This window comes from Diadema setosum, chromosome 5 (genome assembly GCF_964275005.1).
Source record: "Diadema setosum chromosome 5, eeDiaSeto1, whole genome shotgun sequence".
Taxonomy (NCBI): domain Eukaryota; kingdom Metazoa; phylum Echinodermata; class Echinoidea; order Diadematoida; family Diadematidae; genus Diadema; species Diadema setosum.
The window spans coordinates 27,990,353-28,017,665 of NC_092689.1; the positions used below are offsets into that span (position 1 = coordinate 27,990,353).

Below are 27,313 nucleotides of genomic sequence, written 5' to 3' on the forward strand. Positions count from 1 at the left end.
TTCTGTCCCCCAAGCTCATAAATTGTCGATCAGGATGATGCGAATATGCCATTAGCACGGTAAAATACAGTCTAGTGCATGCAATTCGGTGGAAATTGAATGTGCTGGAATGACGGCACACCGCTACGTACTGAAACAGACGTGTCCTAAAAAAAAAAAAAAAAAAAATGTAACATAACGGAATGCTCGCGAGCACACACACATGCACACCATCAGACACACACGCAGATCATGGAGCTACCCCATGCGCAGATAGTTGTAACAGAATGATAGTGTGTTGTTTCTGGGCAACTCACTTCCTTGCCATACCCCCATCAACACAATTACGCCGACAGCTAAAGCTAATGCAAAAGAAATACAACAATAAAAATACTAATTGATAAAATCACCAAGCAGGACACAATGAAGTGAAATTAAAGACATAAATATGTTTGGCACATTGATAATCCATTATTACTATCAGAGGCACATATGGGTCTGCTAAAAAATGTTACACATCTTTGAGTCTGACAGTATAAGTGACTATAGGTTTCTTGATTTGAGTTAAAGCTTTTTGGCTCTGTAGATCTTTTCACCATCCTTCTTCTGCATCTCGTCACCATCGGAGTTTCAGTCCATGCACACAAGATGGCACCCGCAGTTTAATCATCATGCAGCCCTATAGTATGTGGTTCCATGGCTAAATCAAGGAGGTGATAGACCTCCCTGGTACCATGGAGCTACAAATATACTAGTATACTCCAGTTGGATATATTGTCAGTTTTTGTTTGCATGAAAGAAATTACAGGACACGCGATTCGCGACTTCAGTGCGCGCAGTCACTACTGATGATCGAATTGTGTTGTAGGTTGTGAACTGGATGCCCTATCCCCCCCGCCCTCTACTTACCAACCTCACACCCCGATTCAGTGTGCCACTGTGCCAGCTCTCGGTCAAGTCCAATGTGCCACAGGCAGCGCAGCGTGATGAGCAGGTTCTTAGCTAGCCTGCTTTTCAGCCTATTTCTTCAAATTATTGATCGGTCTTCTTATTCTCTTAAACAGAGCAAGAACTTGGGTAACCTTGTGGTGGGGGGGGGGGGGGCGGATACGATGGAGATGGTGGAAAACATTCGAAGTTTTATATGCAAAAATTACGAAAGGCCAAGCAATTCAAACTTATGATTATTCTGATTATTCTGGCAGTGAAGCATGTATATTTCATGAGGAGATTCATTCTTCACTGCTATTAACGTTTGTGACTCAAAACACCTACAACTTATGGAGACTCACCTACCTACCAACAGACAATCACAATTTTGATTCACATTTAGGGTCTTCAATTTAGTGCCATTGTTTCATACGTGCCTGTCACTTCCAGTCAGTCCCTGTCACTGCTTTCTTTGCCTCCTATCGACTCTCTAATGAGAATAGAAAATAATGTTTATATTCCCACAGCCAAATATTCCTCATACATATTGCGAAGGACAGGAAATACACACCGCCAAAGACTACACAAGTCCTTGATATGACGCACTTCAAATCCGCAAACACTGTCAAGATTTGCAAACCAACAGGCCATAAAAATCATCACCTTGATCAGCGAACGGTTCGGTATTCTCCTTTCCAATGTCGAAATAATTTCACACCCTTTTGACTTTGATAGATGGCTTGATTTGCAGACGATTTGGTGGCCAATATCATAGCTGAGTTATCATGCCAAGAGTCATGTGGCGCGAAACCTCAAATTGACGTTTCCAATTCCTTTTGTTGCCTCGCACCGCCAAGCGATACAAGTCTCTCGACCATGGCGAGCCCGAGCTCAGAATCATGACACGACTGCGTGAGAGAAAAGGTTGGAGAAAATGAGTTCAGAATTCAAGTCCACCTATGAGTCATGCTACATGTAGGTAAACTTTGTATGACTTTGTATGACCAGTGTATACAGTCGCAGCTTATCGCAATCAAAATATGAACTGGTAAAATAAAGTTGTGTATGTTCAGAAAGGAAACTTTCAATTTATGCTCTACGTTGAACTGATATGAGTGTACAAGTTGCCATACTAATCCAAACTCAGATCTCATTTCAAACCACAACAGGATGTAAGCTTTATGTTTTTGTCGGCTGGTTGTTGTTTGTATTTTTACGTGATGCTGACCAGGAATATTCATGAGGATCTACACACACAGATAATGGAATAGGCCTACGTGTGAAGCCGACTACTGCACGAGAGCGCTATAATGTCATATACGTGTAGTGTCAAATTTAGACTTATAAACAAACCTTCTTGTGCAAATCTCTGTGGTTCCTAACGTACTAATCGGCTCAGTGATTCCAGTCATATCAACTCATGTTGAAGCGACGCCGCAACATTCAATTTATATTCGTTAAGATGACGTTATAAACAACACGTTACCTGGTGAAGTAGACTCATTTATTTTGGGCGAATTGAAGACACCATATCTAAAGTGCAACTAAGAACAGTGTGCATTCCCAAGGCGGATTCCTTTCTCAATGTGTGCTATGATAGATAAGATGACTTATTGAGCAGAAAAGTGCCAACGGTTGATGTTGTTTTTATTTCTGCCTTCAAATAAGATAATTATACACAATTTGCAAGAAAAATACATGTATGAAGAAACGGGGGATTCGCCCCTTCAGTCATATTTGCAAAATACGACTGTCCTTCCACAGGGTGACGTGACCAAGTCACTTCACATAAACAATGCAACTCAACACCACGTTCAAGTTGACTACATTATTGATAAAGTGCAATCAGACGAACATAATATTAGAAGTTTCAAAGTCGACAACTAGCACTAACTGGGATGAGAAAGTGTAGGACTAATTAAAGTCTCCAATGTTTTCCAAATATCAATATTGGTCGCAACCAAACATGCAAATTGCAAGAGGCGAGGCGATGGTATCCCTTAACAAATCTCCTATAGTGGTTTGTACAAAACGTATCTCAAAATTCATATTTTTTTTTTGTCGACGATATAGCAACTTCAATCTATTTCCCCCTAAAAGTGATCGTTGATATAGGTTGTTAATGGCTATACACACAACTAACGTTTGTCCATGTAAAGATCTCACGTCAAAAACGAACGTTTTAATGAAGAATTCGATATGTTTGCTGAACAGGAAGACGTATTTGAATTAGGAATTATTATTAGGAAATAAAGCAGTGAATTTTAGTGAAATATGATTTCCATTTATCTCTTTATCAAACCAGCAGGAAGTGTTTGGCTGACAATTATCATAAAGGACATACCTAAACCCTTCGATGAAAGTGGAAACTGTAGGGGCTCTCAAAGGAGAGTCAGAAACTTTGATACAAGAAAAATCTAAATTGATGAAACAATTTATTCGATTGGGTCACTCATTACTCATTTCTTAATATGATTGACAAGTGCTGCGAAGCAGAGTCGACACCACACAGGTGGAATTCATTTTAGACTATAAAGGAAGAGTATATAGTTAATGATAATAATAATAATAATGATAATAATAATAATAATAATAATAATAATAATAATAATTATTATTATTATTATTATTATTATTATTATTATTATTATTATTATTATTATTATTATTATTTTTATTATTATTATTATTATTATTATTATCATTATTATCATTATTATTATAACAATAATGTCTTATTTATCCAAGGTAGCATCTTCAGTGTTGCCACTGCTCTACCAGAGGGCCCTGCCATTATCATTACCCCAGCGTTGCCAGGTACCCATTTATATACCTGGGTCTAGAGGGACATAGCGGGTAAAACATCTTTTCCAATGGACGTATAAGCACTGGGCGGGAATCGAACTCGGGTCCTTCGATTAAGAGTCAGGAGTCTTATCCACTATGCCACAGTGCCCCCACACTATTTACACGCTATTCCATCAACTTCTTGAAAATTTTTGGCGAAATAATTATCATCTTGGCATCATTAACCAATGAAAGATACCACGAACCATCACCAGTTAACATTTGGCACCGGAAACTGTTCCCCCGTATAGTCAGTCACTGAGTACGAAGTATACAGTGGTCGTAGAAACTAAAATTTATAAACTACAAGAAAATGTATAATTTTGAAACGATGAAAGTGTCTAAATGTGAGGGCTACCAGAATCTCTTACAGCCTGTGAATTTTTTTAGAAAAAGCCTTGAAGGAATATGTTGATAGATTCGTATTTCGGAGATGAAAATTGTTCGAGCTGCATGCAGTCTGAAAGTCGATCGCATAATTACGAGATTGTCTTGTCCCGCAATGAAGTATTTGATCATTGGGGAGGGAGAGGGTAATGCTAATGGTCTGATCTTGTATCACAACAACAACAACCATAACCACCACCACCACCACAACTAAAATCCTTACACTAAATTTTCAGGTCATTTCTCAACAACTCTTGAAGGGCCGATCGTGCATTATCTGCCCCCCCCCCCCCCCCCCCAGTTGCTAATACGCTTAAACTATGGAATGCAACATGGTTAAGAATGTAGCATGTTCTCATAATGGAAGCTGCAACATTTCTTCAACCGACAGCTTGACAGAATCGCAGTTTTGTTATGCTTTTTCCTGTTCTGGGTTTTGTAACCAAAAAAGTAATTAAATGCTAACATGACGTATACACGGGGAACTTCTGAAACAGAACAGGAAGAGTTGTTTTTGGAAGTTATATCGTATATGAGATGAAGAATTTTCGACACCTTAGACAATGTTGGACACAATATGTCAAGGAGAAACTTTATGGGGGTGTGGAGTAGTTAGACGGGTTCTTGCTCACTGTGATCGTTGCTACACATGAGGGGCAACATATGTAAGAGTGATATAATATCAGTACATTTGGATATCAAAGACTGTGTATAATGTTAAGCGAAATATCGCCCTTTTAACATTTTTAAATCGATTTCTTGCTTTCGTCACTAAACACTGATTTCTCCATAATGTATTATGAAGTGCTACGCTCCCGCGTCCAATAAAAACAAAAGCGTCTAAATTTGTTTGTTTTTTGTTTGTTTTTTTGTTTGTTTTTTTTAGACGGCGGTGTCGACATTTTTTCCTACATAAGGGTGTTATTTTTTTCTGTATTTATTTATTTCATTTTTGTTTAAGACATTTCGATAAATAAGGAGATGCCAGTGGAGCCCGGGGGGAATCGAACCCCTGTCCTACACACCACAGACTGGCCAAGACTGCTGCCTATAGGGCCTACTAGGCGCACCGTGTTGCACTCCGCCTTCCATAGCCTTCCACTTCACACCTCGGAGCTGTCAGTCGTACAACTCAAAAGCTCGCCAAAAGAATGGAAAATGTATATCAACGGCCCGGTGGCGGCTACCCCCCTTCCGCAAAGAGCACAATGAACGCGTTTGATGACTTGTGTGAAGTGATAGACGCAGAAAGCATATTGTTTCTCCTCCCCCTTTGAGTCCACCGCCTCCCCTGCCCCTTATTTACTCTCCGGCGAGTGTGGGTTATTTTGGAGACGTAGACTTTACAATCCAGTCGTTGCAGAAATAATAAATAAACACACGACGTTTGACACCCACGAGACTCGAAGAAAATTGATGAAAAACAACCGCTGGTCGTGACCGCGTTGTACTTCCTACTTTCTCAAGCCGAAGGCAACGAAATCTTCATGCGGACTCATCTGAAAACATGCTTGACAGGGTACTCTCAGTTAGGCGAAAGGAAATAACATACACCTTTGATCTTCACTGCCCCGGCAGCACCCTACATTAGCAATATATTCGGGTAGAATAGACAGATGTACAGATCATACTTCATATTCACAGATGACCGATATTCTAGTTCCATGCAAGCTAGACAGGAAAGTACAGATGTCAATAGTTTCATGTTATATTGCAAATTTTTGGTTTGCACATACAGTAGGTTATACATTCATGTACGTACGTCTGAGAGACATGATTTCATCGGAGAGGTATAGTCTCCACCCCCCCCCCTCCATATCATTATGTAGGCCCTACTCTGTAAAAAAAGCTGTGACTTCATGTGGAGGCAGACACGCACGTCCAGACAACAACCAAGGAAATCAAGAAGAGCTCTTTGGTCGTTGAACGACATAAGTAGGATTGGTAGATGCGCTGGATGAGTTGCAGCAACTGGATATTATACTCTGCAGGCTAATTGAAATGTATGATGGCAGCGCGAGATCTGAAATAAGCATTTTATTTCAATCAATCAGGAAATAACGGTCTCGGGAATCTGTGTGCAAGATACTATAGTAATTGCTCGAAGTGCAGGCTTTCCTCGTGCTTCTCACAGACATGAAAAATTCCAGAACTTCGGAGAGAGAAGGGAGAAAAAAATAATTGTTTCTTGTCTTGACATGCTATGTTTTGTTGTCCCTGCTCGTAGATTCTGGAAGGGCTGACTGTCATAACTCAAGTTTATAAACTGCCTTGACATTTTCTCTCTGTCCCACTCCAGGGTTGGCTAGAGACATGCGACAACTCATCAAATCTGCAATGTGACAAACAACCCGTCCCAGCTTTCGTCGCCATCAATCATCACACGCATCATCGTAGGAGACTTGAAAGGAGTCTAACATCGGCGTTGTCCGTCTCTCGCGCTGTCTGTGGTCTGCCCCGAACAAAAACATCTGACATGTTCGCGATCCGCCTCGCTGATTGGTCGCTTCTAGCTGTCACCGTGCCGCGTGACGAGCTACGATTGGTCAACTCGCGTGATCTTATTTAAATATTAATACCCTGTCTGCTGTTTATCGTAATGATGGATCAGTGATGGGCGATCGTGCGGCTCCACTGAACCACATGTTATTTACGGGCGGCCTGTCTCGCTCGCTGGACGGTTCCGATAAAGATGAAAAATTGCAGCAGGCTCTTAAGGTGATGCGAGTAAACGGAAACGAAATTCACCGAAATTCAATCATTTATTTCGATTCTATTAAAGCAGGAAGTGTTTACTGGAGGGAAATCACAATGGTCCGTAAGCGATAAAGCGGATTTTCAAGGGCAAAATACCACTAATGTATTTATTGTGCGTCGCCATGAAAGGATAATTTATTAAAAGACATGGTATCAAAACAAGCCCAGTTATTGACCGGCGTTTTTCTTTTAAGCAGGCCATTATCGTGGCCGCCAGCCCCAGCCTAGCTGAGAGATAAATTACCGCCATTCATTTTCTGAGAGCATGATCGCCAGACTTGATAAAAATCTCCCAGAGAAAAGGGAGAGAGAAAGAGAGAGAGAGAGTAAGAAAGAAAGAAAGGGAAAGAAGAAAGAAACAAACTTTTGAAACCACATTAATAACGATTTACGAGTTTTTGTACTCATTCTTTGTTGGCTTGTCTTCAGCGCGGAGTGCCCCATCCCTCGAGAAGATCTAAGCAAGCATTTATTCGGCTAGAGTCACAAAGTACACATAATCGGGTTCAAAATACCCTCATTTATTTATTTTTTTTTTCGGGAAATCACATAGAAGCTGAGAAAGTACAGTGCCTCGTAAGAAGGGCTTCTATCTCATTCTGTCGGAAATAGGGTTCGGCTACTTTTATCTTGTAGGGCTGCAGATACATGGGTCCTGTACTTCGTTAATATACTGCTTGGAGTGGTTGATTCTCATTAAACTGACGAGAGAAGACGCATACAGAGAAGGGAGTGGACAAGGGGACAGCGCCTCCCTCCACCCGCACACGATGTTTGAGGACAGCAACAAAATTACTCAATAACTTTTTTTTTAATTTCTTGAGACGATGATTTCCACGATTTTCTTGTCAAATCTACACATACATGTATCTTCATACAAATACACAGACGCACACAGACACACAGACACACACACACACACAAGCAAACATACATACATGCACGAAAGATATTAAAGAAAGAACCAGAGTTTAGGGGTGTTTATTTTTGTTGTTGTTTTTTTTTTTGGGGGGGGTGTTTTTGTTTGTTGTTTTTTCTTAGTGCAAGTACTAATGGGAAAGACAGCAGTGGGTTTGCTCGCAAGTGCTTGCAGGATTGACCACTCATTACTGCATTGCCTCGTGGAAAGAAACGAATCATACTAAAATACAATACAATTATGAAAGAGCACCTCTCGCACCCAACCAATTGCTCTTGTAGTTGTCGGTCCTCTATGTCCGATTTCGCAGCAGTAATCTTATCAAAGATCATTGATGTGAAGTTTGTATAATTCGTATTTGATTATATATTTGTAATTAGTTGTTGTTGTTTTCTTGAAGCCTCGCTATTTAGACTACTAGTACTTGGAACTTGATGCAAATAAACATAAGAATCAGAACAACCTTCAGCAGACATAAACGGGTAATGTTAAGTCTCTAGAACCATGAATATGGACTGGACGACAATAACAGTTCTGACGACGTCTGGACTTTACGGCGGCACTCTTCACACCATTATGCCAGAGTCCTTCTTCGTGTACGTAACACGTTTATAAAGGACGTAACAACATTAACAGGCCATTTAGGCTTTTGAACTGTTATCATGAGAGCGTCAAGTGCTTCTTGGCGGAAGTAGGCTTCATCTCATCTTTACAGGATTACTACCCATTTCACGCATTGCCTTTCTACCCCCTCTCTTTGTAATTAATGGTAGACTTCCCGCTGCAGTTAGTGCTCATACTTAATACCTTCTTGGTAATGCGCTCTTATGGTCTTTACCAGATACATGCAGGCCATCATGCCATTGAGAGCTTACAGAGGGTCTCCCGTGCATGAGTTGCCGCCCCCTCCCAGTAATAGTTTCCCCCCTTCTCACCCGGCTCCTTCCCCTGTACACAGATGACTCGCAGTCTTCGCGGCTGAGTGACTGAACCAGCGTACAGCGATGACTGACACGGCGGGAGGGTCGGCAGCCGTTTGAGTTGAGCGTCCCGCTCGCTCCACGTCACTCAACGGCTCTCAGATCACGCCGCGCCTTGGTATTGGCATGGGCGCCCGTCGGGTAGAAAGCAGACCGTTGACAGCTTCGCCGTATTTGAAAGAGGAAGAAGGAGCTACAACACACACACTCTCTCTCACACACACATGGTTTAGGGATGGAGACGTGAGCTGGAATTGAAGGGCAAACACCAACAGCTAGCCAGGAAGGAAGGGCAGGCCATATTTGATATTTTTTATCACCAATCACAATAACAATACCAAAATATTATTAGTGTGAGCATGGAGCTTGTAGCTCCATGGTGTGAGTTTAAAAGGAAAAAATACAGTTCAGTTGGCGGATAGTTTGAAAAGAAGGAGTGAAATTTTCTTAGCACAAAAATGAAAATTTGATTAAAATCGGATAAAAAATAAAAAAGTTTTAACATTTTGAAGTTTGAAGTTTGAAGTTTGAAGTTTTAACATTTCGCTAATTTTGCCGGAAACACTTCTTGAACAGTCGATGTGAATATGCAAAAAGTGAAGTGATGGTGTCATTCCCTCACAACTTACATACTTACTTACTTACTTACAACTTAGTTTGTAGGAGCCTATAAGAAGATTTTGAAATACCCAGGTTTTTCATTTATACGCAATTACACCGCCAGTCTCAAATCCTGATATAGCTAACTGATAATTATTCTGAAGTTATTCAACCAGGAACAGCATCACGGTTTACACTTTAATAGAAGAAACACTGATTTCTGTTGTTGTTGTTGTTGTTGTTGTTGTTGTACACTATCAATGGAAAATTGTGAGATGATGACGGCATCAGCTCATTCATTTGTATGTTCTATATCAACAGTTACTGTTTTAGAACTGTTATGCAGAAATTAGCAAAACTTCTCAATTTCATAACTTCCTTAATTTTCATCCAAATTTTCACCGTTGCACTGGTAAGATCTTGCCCCCTTCTTATCAGACCAATTCATATGTGGACTGGAAATCCTTTTAAACAATGTGCCTTCCACTTTAGTAAAACACTCGTTTTCTTTTATTTTTATTTTCTGATGAAGACAACTTTTCTGGCTTCTTTTCTTCACATTCAGTCCAAAGATGCTGGACCCTTTAACCCCATCCACAGTCGGCGAATGCTGAGAAATCCATGATTTTGTTCTGTTGAAGTTACATAACACATTCTTCTTCTTTTTTTTTTCTCTCTCTCTCTCAAAACGTCTTTTCTGACAGAAAGAAAGTATAGGACCTACTTGAAAGGATAGCATTGTTAAGTGATTGTGATGTATTATCAAAAACCGATTTTTTTTTTCTTCCCTTGGCCCATACTGTTTGAATTCTAAAAAGAAGAAGAAGAAATCTTATTGTTCGTATCATATTTTGTAATTCTTATGATTTAGCAGCTCAAGTTAGTGAAGAGAACTATCTTATGATATAGAGTTTATGGAAAAAGCAAGTATCAGGAGATGACACCCTCACCGCCATTTGCACATGATTATAATTACTGTTTCGTGAAAATTGTATAACTTTTTCGGTCCAATTTCATTGACATTTTCATTGTTCTCTTTATCTAACTTTATAAAGGTCAACTTGAACGTGATGAAGTGACGTTATCCTTTAATACACTGTACTCCTTGTACATGTTGAGAGAAAGGTTCAATGTCTCATTACATGGTAGATTTAGCATTTGAAAACCATTCGCCAAATATTTTCTTAAAAACACTGCTTTTTCCCCTTTTTTTAAATCGCACTGAAAGAAGATTATTGAAAAGAAAAACGTCATTTTCTTTCGAAAAGATAAATCTTCAATAGAAAATAAAAAAGACTTCAGTAAAAAAAAAAAAAAAAAAAAAAAGCTAATCCCCTCCCCATCACCCCACCCCTCCCCCATAAACGAAAAAACAAACATGAATAAGTCTCTCATTCATGATATACGTACAGTGTATAGTTATTCAGTATGTAAGTGTAAGTGTTGAATTTTATTTTGCTAGTCCAAGTGGTTAGGATGTAAAGAAAGCTTGCAGATCATCAATATAATTTGTTGTTGTTGTTTTTCAGCTCATCTCTATACATGAATGACACTTGATACTCAGAGACGTAACATGTGACGTAATAATCATATAATGAAATCTCTGTATTCGCTCTTGCCATCACTCTTTTCCGAGTCATCTGCCAAATAAGCGCACGCGCACGCCATCATCAAATGTCACACTGAACACATGTAGATTCTAAATCCATACTATTAAAGGGATTGTATGGTTTTGGTTGAGACCTAATTTCAGGTTTCTAACATTTTTTGGTGAGATAATGAGAAACCTCTTATGAAATATGAAAGAGCGTGTAATTCATGGGGAATTCAACGTTTATTTGGTGAAAATTGGTTTTGAAATGGCTGAGATATCCAAAAAAGAGCGATGCTCATAAAGTGTGGGACCCACACTTTATTATGATCGCTTTTTTACTTTGTTTTTGGATGTTTCAGTTACTCTAAACCCAATTTTCATCAAATAAACTTTGAATTCCTCTTAAAATGGTATGTACTATATCAGAAGTGCTGTCTTGATATCTCACAAAAAGTTAAAAGCCCAATTCTCATCTCCACCAATACTGTACCCTCCCTTTAACACATGTACCGGTGTTTCATACGACAACATTATGAGCTTTACAATGACTGGGAGACAAAGAGTTAACTGGCGGGAAAAAAACTACAGGCGGTCTACAGACACTCTAGATCGTCGGCTGAGAACCAGAAGGGCGTTATTGCAATTTTGGGGATATTGAGATATTGGTATCACGTTGTAGAACTTGATTACCTCTACGTTATGCAATGGTGTCAATTTCAAAATTGTTTTCAATTTCAGTAAAATGTTAAAGATGACAACTACAAGAACGCTATTATACCCTATATTTGGAACAATGCTTATAAGTCTACCCACTTTAAAGTACACTTTTTATTTCGTGAAATTGATTGTTTATAGTTTTTATGCGTGCTCAAATTTTAGAATGCGATAGCACCGTTCTGGTTCTCACCTGACGATATTCACTATAATTCATGCCCACCTTATCAACAGAATGTTTTTCATAGCATGCCTGAGGCTCTTCTCTAAAGAGCAACAAAAGTGATACATGCAAACCGGATTCAGAGTATCGAATGCATTCAATATGGACGGTGAAGTGAATATAATAACGGTAACTTAGTTGAGACTACATTGAAGGGAGATCGCATGCATTGAAAATCTTATCTAAATGGCCTCTTGAATCAAATCAGTGTATGATTTCAATCGTAAAGCAATCTATGTGAATCATATGAATCCATGACTTGAAAACGATTGTGGTTTTCCTATTATACTTGGGACATAACTGCTGTAACCAGTAACTACTAGTATCCAGTCGCCAGTTTTCAACATGAAGCACGGCTTGAGACAAGTAAGATGATTTCTCGATAGGCTTACTGTTGTTGTTCCTGGGATGTTGGTTGGTTGTTGATGTTGTTGTTGACGATGATGTTGTTGCTGGGTTGTTGGTTGGTTGTTGTGGATGTTGTTGTTTCGTTTGTTTCCGTGATTGGTGAGGTTGCTAGTTTTTGTGGGATAGTTGTTTTTAGTAGTTTCTCGTGTTTTAGTTACCACCGGCCTTTTACTATATAAAGCCGTGATATCAGTGTGTTTCTAGACCCAGCTACAAGTCTCCATGAGTCCATGTACACCCTAAACAGTGTACTATCCTTAGTTTATTTGTCTGTTTCATTTCCATCTGAGAAGATGGCTAGAGAGTCCATATTCCTTTGCTGTTCCATTTAGCATTGTGGCTATACAGTATCAATACAGTTCACCCCAAAATCTTAGCAGTGGTCGAGCGAAATGCTATGGAAGTCACCAGTCATCTTTTCAGCTTATTTGCCCAAATTACGCAGCAAACAATGAAACGTCATGGTGGAATCATGTATCAGCGCATATACACGTGATATTATCATCATCGAAGAATAAACCATGAACCCTCAATCAATATTCCCCCAACAGTCAGAGAGTGATTGTCATTATTGTTTTCTTTCCTCAAGTATATTGGTAGAGGGGAAATCCATCTTAAGATTAGTTACAAAAAGATTACAGAAACAGGATAAAGGAAGTTTGAGTAAATTACGATGTAAACTACTTGTATAAGTTATGCGTTTTTGAAGTTGTGATCAATCAAAAAGAAATTGGCAATTCTGTCATGTCACACACGAGCTCACCCCCTGCTTGCTCTGGTATACTATCAAGAAATTTTAATTTCCTATCAAGTAAATTTCCATTCGTATTAATATACATGCTCCCTTGATGCGAAAAATTATAGATACATTTCTGTACAACCCATGCATGCACAAAATGTATTCCGTCATTGATAAAGAAAATGGAAAGATTTTATGGAATTCATGCACGGGGCAAATAGAAGATGAGCTCCGATTTTTGCTTGATTGACCAGGACTTTAAAAAAAAATCGAAAAAACACTTTTTTTTGCTTTCATCAGAATTTGCTCAAACTTTCACCATCCTGTTCATTTCAGTTTTTGCTTCTATTCACACAAACTAATTTCCAGGTAGGACTCCCCCATCAAGTATGTCAAATGCAATATTGTTTTACTCCTAGTCTGGCAAGGCCTTAGTCAAACGTCAAACACTTCAATGGATTTCGGCGTGGTAATATCATGAAACATGCGTACTGCAGGACAGGGATTCCAGCAAGAGATCCACTGTAGCACCGACCACTTTGCCATTAAAACCATCATTCTTAACGATATTACATAAACATTCCACTCGGGTGCGTATGCACATGAGACAATCTCAAATTAGGAGTCACGAACATAGGAAAGGGCGTTGTTTGCAAGTTTTCACGGCTACGACTCAACTGATGGTCTCTTCTCGCATCCAATGCACATTCGAACTGCTGTCTGCCATCACTGGAGACCAACCAGGAAAGTGATCAGCCGGTGAAGAGAATGAAATGTTTTTTGAGTCACTGTCATGAGACATGGCTGGGTTGTCATGACAACTCTTTGATATGAGATACATCTGAGTAGCTTCGAGCGAGATGTTTAATATCATTAGCAATATTCTGAAGACGCCGCGAGGGGAACAAGTCTACCAGCCGTGACGGTATCCCTTTTCGCAAAGATGCTGGGAGCGAAAAGTACAAACGCCATGCGTGCACCATCGAACACGAGGGTACCATTGCACTCTGTGGACAAGACAGCATTTTGCCATCTGTTTTCATTTCATGTGACTGTTAAAAGGAGCGTGTCACAAGTAGCGCGAGTGCTAAATTGAAGTATGGAGGAAAATAATGAAGTTACAGATTATCCTGACACAGACTTTGACACCAGGCAAACTTAATTTATCGTTACAGGAAGGAAATGAGCCTCTCATCCTCAATCTCCGTAATGCGCATCACTCATAATTTGCCTTGCTTTTCAAAGTACCTTGCAAAACGTACTCAAACAACGATGTTTGCAAGTACGTTGCACTTCGCCTCTGTAGAATCCTTGAGAAGGAAGAATCATGCAGGCTAGACTTTCAATTTCTTGCACGGCAAAATATGCCCACAGCGCTTCTTTGTTCGTCAGACATCACCTAATTCCATTATTTTCCTCCAGCGTACACTCTGATGGTATTCTCGCTCAGTCTTTGTTTTCTAGGTATAGACAGACGACAAGTCACAAAGAGCGGCATTAGATTCTGATGCCTCGTGTTGGATGCTCGCCCTATCGTGACCAGCATCATTTTCCTGTGGTGATAGATATTGATCCATCAACATCGCGTATCTCTCGAGATCAGTTATATGCGAATAATGGTGACGTCAGAGCCCTTATCCTACGAATTACGAGGGGCTCGTGACCAAACGTTAAAACGAGGACCTCGCCGCGATGGAAAGGAGTGGATTGCGTTAATTAGTTGTGCAAATGTTTTCCCCGAGTGGCGCAGTTCTTTGTAGAGAGCGGCCTCTTTTTTGATCTGTGGTCGGTCGTTCTTCCTCCCTCGGGCGCTTCGCAAATGATGGTTGTGGCTGTACCACCTCCCACTTTTTCAATTCACGTCAATTTCTTCTTTCTTTTGATAAGCGCACTTCCACGTTTTGTAATGACAAGCACTCATGTTCCCGCCCACATTCCGCTGTTCCTTGCGTGAATGTTTTTCAACTCTCGACAATTCTGCCTCAGTACTGCAGCCTCATCTCTCCTTATCTCCCTCTAACTTCCCGTGTTTAGACCATCACGAATCAGGAGACGATATCAACAGCTACCAATATCACCAAAGTTAAAGACACTGATTTTCAATCATGAAATTATTCAACTTTGCTGACTGACGTGTGTAATAAATGGGTGAAGAAACAATCGAGCATCCAAATGGTTTGAAAATTGTGCTGTCATTATACCGACGTATATATGAAACGTTTCTTTAAACTTCTTCCGAAATGGTTTATGAATTCTTGTAACCTTAAAACTAGTCAAAGGTAAATCGAATTGACCATGCAACTCGGATCTCTCAATGTGGTAAAATCGTTTAAACCATTGGTCTTCAATGCATTCCTAACTTGCCATTATACTAATGAAAAATTCAGTCACTTACCTTTCACCTAACGCTGTCCAAAGCATAGGTATCATGTTATTTTAACATAATTGCTTTAAACCTTTATGTTTACATAGTATTAGTCACACTGTTACCAGATAATATGGGATATTAATTGTATATAGAATTACTTTAACCATCGATGCACTACGTCACTGAAAGATTATATTCTATCGGAAGAAAATTTAAAAGTAGTCACTCAGATATCTTTCAACATCAAATTGAAGACACGTCCCACTGCTGTCGTAAATAGAGCATTCATCTCAGAAACTGGCTGATTGTAAACGTGGTTTCTTTTTCGTTCTCCTCTTTCTCTTTTTGTCGTCCTGCAACTCCTTTGCCACTGAGTTCAGTCCATATCAAACTTGTATAAGTTTTCAAAGGCGTACGTTGCCTCTTGTGTGTTGAGTATAGCCTACACCTTTCATATCGTGTATATTTGATTTTACATTCTGTGATTGTGTTGTATACTCATTCACTTCCAGTGTCCGAATAATTGCATTGGCATTTTCCAAAGCGAACCGCCATGATGTACCGTGAGATAGTTATATCAAGGAGGTAACTCGCCCAGTACATCATTGGTTATATGAATAGCCTGCTGTCGAACATTTTGCTTTAGTAATTGTAGAATTATTAAAACATATGACATCATTATGCTAAATCATACAATGTTAAATGTGATTCGGTGGCATGAAAGGGTAGCTGCTTCCTGCTTGCCCTTATTCCCGTCTTCGTTAGCGAGGTGTTCACAGTGGTTTCTTTCATGAATCGTGCTTGTCACCGGAACTTCGATGCCATATGTACAGTAAATCCGATTCGCGATGAAGTAGTTATCGGCGCTATCTACCTCCATATTCTGTGGCTATTTCACCTCAGCCGGAAAGGCCCTCATGCCAAGCTGCAGCGTGAATTTGTGTCTCAGTCCTAATCACCTAAGCTGGTCATTATCGCCGAACTCGCTCGCCAAAGGGGTGAATCCTTTATGAGGGCGCGCTGACTACTGCCATTCAAAGGTAGAAGAAAGGTGCCGCTGTTTTCCATGGGCCTTTGCGTTCTCCAATCGCCGCCAAGCCGCCACAACTGCCAATCAAGATTCGTCCGTAGTCCTTCTCTCGCAGACCTCAGAGAGATGTGTTTTTGAACTTTGAAGTTTCGAGACATTATGACTAATTCTGCCCCCGAGTGATGACTAGTGAGAGAATATTCATGCATAATCTAATTGTTCATTTTCACGCAGAAGAAAGAGAAAAATCAAAGTTGTACTCTTGAGTAATATCGTGGAGCTACCGCAGATCCATGTAGCTCCATGGTAATACATGTAATATGGAGTCTGTGTGCGACAACTTACTGCCAGCATTATGTATCGTGTCAACGAGCTAGTTCGTGCATTCACACCCGACACACACGCACATATGCACAGAAACCCACACACAACGCACGCACGTACGCACACACACACACACACACACACACACCTTTCAGGTACCTCTCTGCATTCCCTCACTGGGGAAAGACACACCCCTATACACACATCATCTTTGCTTTCAAAAGGCAATGAGCTCTTTATTCATACGGGCGGTCTACTTCACACGACGGATGCTAATTAGCTTCCGTGCCGATCAATTAGAGATGGCAATTACCATAACGTCATGTGAAAGGGCAATGTGGTCATTTTCGCGCGGCGCTTGAAGAATTTACCGTGAAAAGAAACCGTGCGCTTTGTCTGGAGAATGTCACTGAAAAGCAAACAGTCATGATACAACCCACGCAGCGATTGGACACAGCGATATCCCCCGCGAAGCCATTTCTCAATTGCTGGGTGCCGTACGATAAATTACAAGCTAGTTGAGGATACATTTTGCTTGTGTGGCTTATATCAATAACTATTCGGTATGAGAGGATATGAAACAACAAAGAATTGGTAGGCATTTGCGAGATACAGTAGATCAAACGAAGGCTCAACTTTGACCATGAAGAGAGATGGAAATGAAAACAAAAGCAACAAATCGATTTATGAATGTCGAGGAAAATAATATAGATACAAAGAGGTAAGTAATCGGAATAGAATCATAAAACTGGAATCGAAAATGGACGATCCTGGACTATTATGTAATGACAAAAGAAAAGAAAGAACGATGAACCTCAGATTAGTTAGTCACTCAGTGCCATGCTATCATAATTTCGTTTTGTTTTCATCTGTTCAGTTCCAAAGCAATTGACGGAGTGTTTCGTGAGTCGGGGTAGGCAATAATTGAGTGAATAATTTATGTGCCTAGATATGATATCAAGCTGATGAGTAGACAGATGCATAATTTATCAAACAAATGAATTAATTACAAAAATACCAAGAAATAGGTCGTTGGGACAATCGACTTTGCCTATATGAACATGTCGATAGCATGTATCAAGGTTTTCCATGTCTCTTTTTATATTTCAATGGGTAGTTTTTTGTAGTAAAAAATATATCAAAATTGCCTCAATACTGTGCTTCCTATTGTAGAGCATGTTCCATTGGTTAGCCTCAGCCCCCTCCCCCCCCCAAAAAAAAAAAATGAAGAAAACGTGCACTTGCCCCTTCTCATTTCAGTAAATTGAATTTTTGATGATCTTAGTATTGCTTCGTCTATAATGATATTTTATCTTGCTGTGAATTATGAGAAGAAAAAAAAAACTATTCAAATTCCGTTCGATTCAGTAAAGTCGTGAAAACAAGAAAGAAAATCATTATGGTATCTGTCCTTTATTTTGTTTTGTTTCTGTTTCTCATCCCTGTACTGTAGGGATGTCAAGATAGTTAGATGGGAAATTCCCACGCTCTTCCTCTCAAGGGGAAGCAGTTCCTGAACTTGTGTGTGTGTATGTGTGTGTGTGTGTGTGTGTGTGTTTGTGTGTGTAAGTGTATGTGGGTTGTTGTTGTTGATTTTTTTTTTTTGGGGGGGGGGGTGTACCGCTTGTTACAATCATTACAGTTTGTTAACCTGCCGAAATATTTTAGCAGTGAGAAATTTCGGATTTTTGGTTGATGTTTACATTTCATTCTATAGCTTTCATTCTCCCATTCAGACGTGTTAATCCTTTGAAACTATATAAAGGGTCTATTTACCCAAGATCGCCGCTGTTATGGTCGCACTAGTTTTCCACACGACCAACCCATCAAATAGTATTTGCAAATTGCCAGATCCCCATTTATATACTAATCCACTACTTACGAGAGCACTGGGCCCCGTCTTCCACGTGTGTAATCTGGTGGTGTTCATTTATACGTCAGTGCCACAGAACTCTTACACAAAAGTTCTGTGGTCAGTGCAGGGAGGTGGAATTTCGCGGGCTCGGGTTATCATCACGGATTCTCTTCATGCAAAATGATGATGAAAGCCTGATGAGGCTGAAAGTTTGATCGAGGACACTTTCCGCTGGTTCGGCGTCACTCGTCACACTTCCGCGAGAAATGCGGACAAAAAATCCGGACCTATCCCTCCTTTCTCCCTCAATTTACTCAGGTGATCCAGATTCCCTGTGTTCCCGCTGCGGACTGCGCTGACAGATGAATCAACCCTCAACGGGCTTAGTCTCAATTCAAGGCTCTTTCCTCGATATGTAGGCAGAAATCGATAAAGGGAAATTTATCAAACACATTAATCTAAGGTGACTCAGTGAATGCAAAAGCAGTAGAACACATTATTCATATTGAAGGAAAATGATACATAGTGAATGAAAAAAAAATGATTTTATAAAGCTTTGGTTTAATCTGGACTTGAATTATGCCAGAAAATATCACAGGAGCACAGCAATATGAAGAAAATCAAGGGAGATTTCTTCTTATTTTAAAAAACACAAAAAAGTTCTTGACTTTCCTCCTTAAAAGAGCCGAGTAAAAATATAATCGTAAGGTTATCATGCCAGAAACTACATCGTGAGAATGTGTAATTTTCATTCGGAAAAAAAAAATCAAAACTAGATTACCGAACATCATAAAAAGCTGTGATTTTAAAGAGGCAGATGGGAGATAAAAATGTGTGAAGTTGGAAGCATCCTATCGAGAACAGAGAGAAAGAGAGAGAGAGAGGGGGGGGGAGGGGGCTGTAGAAATCACGTGACTGTAACATTTCTGGTACAATAATGTCTCACAAGCCTTGATTATCATTTGCTCATGTACCAGGAACGCCATATTTGCTGGCAATAGAAATACAAGACAAAAAAATGCCCAATGACTCCAATTCCGATTGAAAAATTGTAACGCAGGAATTTTCTGCTCTCGAACAGACAGGACAAGCACAAAACTACATAAAATTCCTTTTCTTTCATTCAAAGTTTTTTTTTTCTTTTTTTTTCAATGCAAGAAAATGACACACAGTAAGCAAAGGATATCACTGTCACTTGACCAAGGCACTGTCACGGGATCAATACAGTACTTGCCAATGCTCGTTAAAGGGATCGTATAGTTTTGGTTGAGACCTAATTTCAGGTTTCTAACCGTTAGTTTTTTGGTGAGATAATGAGAAGCCTGTTATGAAATATGAAAGAGCATTTAATTCCATGAAGAATCCAACGTTTATTTGATGAAAATTGGTCTTGAAATGGCTGAGATATCAAGAACAGAGCGATTCTAGATAGTGTGGGACCCACACTTTTTATGATCGCTTTGTTTTACTTTGTTTTTGGATGTTTCAGTCATTCCAAACCCAATTTTCATCAAATAATCTAAATGAATTCCTCTTAGAATGGTATGCTCTGTACTATTTCATTAGTGTTTTCTTGGTATCTCCCAAAAAGTTAACCCCCAATTCTCATCTCCACCAATACTGTACCATCCCTTTAAATGTTTTGGTTCATGACGTATCCAGACTTACAGCTTTGTGATTTTTTATTTTGATTGACTGACGTAGCTGGTGTTTGCAACATCAATTCCTTGTACATCTTTTTTTTTTCTTTTAGAAATGATAATCAAAATGACAACAACAGAACTGACAATGCTAAAAACAAAAAGAGTAACGCTTCTTTATTATTGCTATTGTTATTATTACTATCATTATTATTATTATTATTATTATTATTATTATTATTATCATCATCATCATCATCATCATCATCATCATCATCATCATCATTGTTATTGGTAGTAGTATCCAAAGCAGCAGCAGTATCAATATTATCATCACCAATCCATTGTTGTTATCATTACAATATTACTGTCACTATGTTTGTGACATGATAAAACCAGAGGACGTTATACCCGGGTATAATCAGTGTCTAGTGACTTCATTCATGTGAAAACTTCATTTATATGAAATTGGATTTATAGTCTCAATGTGCATCCCCTTTCTCCTTATTTTATCTTATAATTTTTTGTACTCTTCCTAAGTATCATTCTCTCGTGCTTTTTGTTGAGAAATAAAATTATGTAACCATGTCGATCAGCGTCATGTAGTCTGACGTTTGTACCCGGAAGTTGCGCAAAGACAGCAAGTTCTCTCAGCACTGTTTAATGTCTATCTGTAAGTTTTGTTGTGACATCACATCGGAAGGTGATTCGCCTGTCATAGCAACACGTTATATTGCAACCGTAAGCGGATTCAAAAGAGAGACATGAGGTGGGCACATCTGTTTATTGGCAGATAGAATGTGTAAGTCAAGTAGTGTATTCTCGCACGTCGCAAAGATTGTAAAGCGTAATCCAGACAAGAAGAATGATAGCATCATTTACCGTTCATCACCGACACACTTTCATCGCGGCCGAACGCTAATGGATATATAAATCCTATCCAGCATTTTTTCCGACTTTTAAGGGTTCGCCCAATTCCGATGAAAATCAGTCAGGCGCCATCCCACGCCATTGGTAACGAGCGCGACGCAGTCGGTCGCTTCGTCAAACTCACAGCTGCGCGGAGCGCCAACGACGGATTGAGCCATAAGTTGAAGAGCACCGTTGTGCCCTATCCTACAACCAGCATGCTTCTTGTGCATAGCGCTGCCATCAAAAGCGATTGGGAACATAGCAACCCGTCAAACACACTTACGGGCTTTCAATCTGCACACCGTCGTCTGCTAATAAATCACCCACCATTAATTTGTCACATTCTCTCCTCCGCCCGCAATTCATTCGCCATCTTTCTTCGACACTCCCTCCTCTTCCGTCTTAGTCTCTTGCCAGACTCAGGACTAGTTCATCGAATTCGACATTATGAAGGCGGAGCGAGAGGAAAGAAGGGGCACTGTCACTACAATAGGGCCACGCAAATTCGGAGTTTAAGGATTATTCTGTTAATCAGTGCCAAATATCGTACAAGAGTGCATTATTATAGTGCATAGTAATATCTATAAACAATGAAAGGCCTGTCATTTTATTATAAAGCTGCATGCATATTTATGTAACAAGCATGTTCACGATAGCAATCTGTGATTCATGAATCTCTGACACAGACTAAGATGATCCACATTTGGTTTGGAGGCATTCACTTGTCCCATTTCTGACACTGACACAAGTGTTCCAATTTCTGACCCCTGTACGACACAGCCTGCCAAATATACCGCCCTCTTGAGGTAGAACTGAATGGCACGACATGACGCACTTTGCTTGCGCCCCGTCATACAAGGAAAGTCGTGAAATAAGTTTATCTTGTGGTAACTAACGGAAAAATCACTTCTAGAGAGCAACATTGCTTGGCGGATTGACATGCATTATCATTATCAATTCAACTGAACTATGTTGCTGACAATGAACTTAGCTGAGACATCTTTGACAGCCATAAAAACGATAGGATGCAATGTCGTACGAAGTCGTGATCTACAGACATCAAAGTTGTTATTAGTTTGAATGTGTGCGTACGACTACATCTTTCTTGGTAGCTAAACGCCATCGAGAAGTAAAAGAACTTACGTGCAGGGACTTACGTGTAGTCAAGTAGTAGAAAGTTGATCTAACCATGGACCTAGCATGATCTAACCAAAGTTAGCATCTCTATCATGCCACGAGGTCCTGTAGTGAGCAAGCACTGTGCTTGTAGGGGGAAAAGAGTAGAATTCTCAGCGAGTATCCGTGGAGGTCAGACGTCGAATGGGCAAAGTTTCCAGGTACACGATCCTGGCAAGGTAGATTTTAAGTCGCTTAGACAAGTTCAAACACACAAAACATCTGTTCAAATCATTAGGCTGACGAGCAATTCAATCAAGCAATTCAGTTATGGGATATGTCGGGCAAAACAACGCTCTCCTACCATACACACTAAAAACTAGCGGTACATTTGGGGTAGGCGTTTCTGCCTGTGTGCCAGTATCGGGCTTGTGAGCAAGTAAGTTCGTCTAGGAGTACTCGTTGGTGCGGGAACGGGTAGGTATCCTTGAGCGTAGGTCTTCCTACTTGTCGTTACCCTGAATAGTCTTGTAACAAAGACCAATTATGCATGTACATGTTACATTACATCTTGGAAGACTTGGTAGTGGATACAAAGGTTATTTCAAAGAACACATTTTACATATCTTGGTATACATAAAACTTGCAAGTACGTGTTTTAAGACAAAGTGTCAATACACCTGTAATCTTGGAACTGTTTTTCGGAGGCTTTACGATTATTAAATTCACGTTCTGATAACGAGAATACCTACCGCCAAACTGGTTGACCAATAAGCGAAAAGAAAGAAATCAATTCCTGCGATTATCAAACACCAGTGTAATTTTCTGAATGATATACCCAATTAATGGACGAAATCACATAAAAAATTAATAAAAATGTTTACAAAATATTTATAATGATTTATTCACTTAAAAATTTACGTATGATTATTTTAGTTATTCTTTTTTTTCCCTCATCTGTACAACTAGCCAAATTGGCCACTCATTCAAATGTCTGGAGCGGCGGCGACGACGTACGTGTCGCCGAGCGGTAGATTTTCACGCAGGATGATCGCGCTGCATACAGCTTACACGTAACCGAATGTAACCGAGCAACTTTTGTATTGATCCAAAATGTGTCGATCATCAAGTGTATCAAGCTGACTAGCAAGATTAAACATTTATTATCGCGCTTCAGCTGGTAAAAAACGTGCAACTGTAAGGATCTTCAATTCAAGCACGCAGTCGACAGAAGGCCATTAACTGATGCACAACTTCGGCACTAGACCAGACGTGTTGACCACTTCTCGTAATGTCACGGTGAGTGAGTGTATGGTGATCATGACGCCTTGACGGATCACAACTGACTTAGAGTCTGTCTGAGGATCTAAAAACATTGTTAGCTAGAATGTTCTTAGTATATAGTGTGCAGACCACTAACAGTTCTAAGGCCTGTTTGTCGAAATGTTGTTTATACTAAGTCCCAACAATAACACTACTACAGCCAAACTAGTAAACTATACAGGTCATGTCAGAGGGAGTGCACTGCACTGTACTGTATTGTATAGTGTCCGTGTCTATGTGACAGTACACCATTATCGAGACAATTGTGCATGTCACAAATTTAAAGCAGTTACTAAGTTAGGTTAGTGAGTTACCGGTACTACATGATAATGGTACCACTACCACAGCTTGAAAATTATGCCAGTTGACATCTAACAGTTTTTTGTTTTGTTTTGTTAGATTAGTATAGAATCTGATGTCAGAACAAAGACAACTAACAAACATGACTAACCTATAGTATTAATTATGTTGATCTCAATTCACAGCATCAATCCTTGATCTTTCTTGAAACATGTCTAATCCTATGTAGCAGCTGCACACAGCTAGACTTGGCTGGACTGCTATAATACTAGTAAATGTATCGGTGAGGTAGAGTACAGTCCTGTCGCTGTAGTCTACACAACGCCATGCCTTGCCTGGCGTCTTGTTGGGTTAGGGTTGTGCTAACTGCGACCGGCAGCCCCATACGCATAGCGTAATGGGGCTGCGGACTGTGGCATTCAGGATCATGACAGGGTAGTTCCAGTAAAATGTATGAACCTATTGTTGATGTCACTTGCAATATTCATCAGTGCATTCCTACCTTCGCAAACTTTTATTCTTATTGGAAGCAGTTGTGACGCGAACATTTTCCCTTTCTGAATTTACAAGGCAATAAACACTTACAAGAAACTGATGTAAGACCTAAACCTCACATTATAACGCTACCAGTTACACATTTCTTTTTGTTGTTGTTGTTGTTATTTAGACAAGCAGCTAAATGCAGCTGTTCCACTACCAAGCTGTGGATAACTTCATGTCACATGTGAATGGATGTGACAGAGGTGAGGAATACATCTGTTCTAACCATCTGGAAGTCAGTGGAGAGCAAAGATTATTCAAGAATTCTTCAAGGACGTTATCAAGCATACTTGGTAATGGTAAGTCTTTTAATGACACATAAGTACTGTAGTTAAAACGAGAAAGAACCATGCAGAGCACAATACTACATGATGTACACGTAGTTACATGAGTTCAGCCCTGGGTCTTGCTATCATTTGATAAATTGTGACTTGTAACACCAGAAGATGCATGTCCATTTTTGGGTAGGGCCTATACTTATCAGCACTACTGATTGTGTGGCAGTGGCATGATGGCCCCATGACTGCTGGATGTAGCATCAGTTAACAAGTGGCAAGATACATGTATGTGTGGTCCATGATAGGCTGTGAATTACTATAAATTCTTATAATACCTTTGCAGAAAGAATGACTTTGCAAGTATTGTAAATTATGATTTTCCTATTAGATTATATGTAGGACGTATATGACATGATTGTAATTCCTATGAATAATCAATCAGATAAAGTGACCAATTCCTTTATCTCAAATGAGGTAAACTGTCCCCTTTTTTTCCTGTTTTCTTTTTCTCTGTCCATAGATTCACACTTGGGTTCTCTTCACCCTTACAATACTCTGAAGCTGCAAGGACTCTCATCAAAAGGGCCCCCATCTTGGAAGACCCTGGCTGTAATACCACAGGTTTGTGTAAAGTGAAATATGATTTGAAAGGGAATGAGTCTATATTTGATTGGATATTTTGTCACAAAATAAGAAGAGCCTTTGTACATTCCAAATGCTTTGTGGAAAGTAAATGTTTATAGAGTTGTAAGTTAACTATTTGCGCCCCCCCCCCCAAAAAAAAGGGGTTGATAGTTATTATTGAAGCAAATGTGATAAGTTTTGCAATTATGCTGCTTCTTCTTTTTTCACATCAACCTCAAATAATATAAAAGGTGATGGTTACTTTGAGCATAGATAATACATATAGTAACATTTTCAATGTAAACCAGGGTTTGAAACTAACTGATAATTTAATGTTTTTGAATGTTGCACTTTTGATTGCAGTTAATAAAATGTGAATAAAAGTTTGTTTGTTGTTATTAACAAATTTGTTGTGAATTCATTCCTCACTATTTGCCCAGAAACCTGCGGGACCACATCCAACGATAGGGACTTTTCGATTTCCCCTCCTGAATGTCGACGTCGAAGTAATGACGTCGTTTTAAGGAACTGTGCATACTCCATGTTCTCCAGTACATCCCAACGCCTGAATTGCAAACGCGTCTGCCAAGGATCTCATGGCCACCTATATTCAGAACACGAGTGATGTCATCACTTAGTGCAACCACTCGCCAGCCTGTTGGAGGGAAGGGAGCCATGACGTCGTAGCAGTACGTAGTGAACGACGTGCACTGGAAATCAAAATGGGCAATATCATCCCAGATGTGACAAACGAACTGTAGCAATCTGGAACCACTCTTGTACAAGAAAGATGGCCATGTCCACACAATCAGAAAGTCCCTATTAGTAATATGTGGGATTCCTTTTGCACCAGATGGCCTTCTCATGGAGGTGGAAGGAACAGTTCTCGCGTCTGCACCTGCACCAACATTTCTGCAGGGGTTGCTTCAACTTTGGCTGTGTAGTGCACATTTGGGCTGGAATATCCCAACACGAAGAGCGCACCAATATTTCATCCAACCCTGTCTCACAAGATTAGGATATATTACAAGTAATTACCATTCCAGGTACAGAGATTGATCAACTTAAATATCCCAGTAGATTCAGGTCGATTCTGGAAATTGCTTTGAATATTTCCAGCAATTCGTTCTTTAAGATAGGAAAGTTGATTAACGTTATATCCCAATAAATTCATGGTGGTTTTACTTCTTCTGGCCCATTGATAGGACAGAAACCTTTTACCTCCGCTGAATTTAGGCAACAAATTCTCATTTGGAGCTTTAATGTCTCAAGTATGTTAACTTGAATTTAAAAGAATATCCTTAAATACAATTCTTGTTTTGCTGCTTACAATGATTGTATGTCTCTGGCCTCTTAACACTGAGTTTAAAGTGTGATTTCCATCATAGTTATGAGCAAGGAAATCTTTTCATGTTACTTGAATTCATTGCAAATCATAGTAAAGGTTGCCTTCCCCGTTTGAGGTACACATGCACCAGATGCAGTATCAATTGAAAAATCTGTTATAAAATGTGTTTGTAGTGTACATATTCTTTGCAGGCGGAGCCTACTAACTTGATACAGGAATATTGGCAACTGAAGCAGTTCACCAAAATGATACTAATCCCAAGTGCTGACCATACAAATATAGGTTGACTGCAGTGTATATTTTTACAGCCAAAGGAGAGTCAAGAATTTCTAAAGGTTCAGATGGTAGTGGAAAACTAAATCACTCTTGAGGTTTTTACATTGTGAGTAACAGGGTGAGGATTTGGTCACTTTGAATCATATACCTGCCCTCTCTTTACTTATATTGAAGTTAAATCTCCAAGCTCACACAAAAGCAAAACACAAACTTCAACATAGCTTCTATGTACAATAGGATCTTACGTGTTTCCCAGTAATCTGAAAAAATACATGAGCATGAGCTTTACTTTCATGAAGATT

General features: G+C 39.6%; 1 long non-coding RNA gene across 1 annotated transcript; it reads left to right on the top strand.

The window, feature by feature from the left end:
* Positions 1–23,436: 23,436 nt before the first annotated feature.
* On the top strand, positions 23,437–25,385 carry LOC140228386 (uncharacterized). Its single transcript, XR_011901239.1, has 3 exons — positions 23,437–23,621; positions 24,613–24,784; positions 25,284–25,385. It is a non-coding gene; the product is annotated as an uncharacterized lncRNA (long non-coding RNA).
* The last annotated feature ends 1,928 nt before the right edge of the window (positions 25,386–27,313 follow it).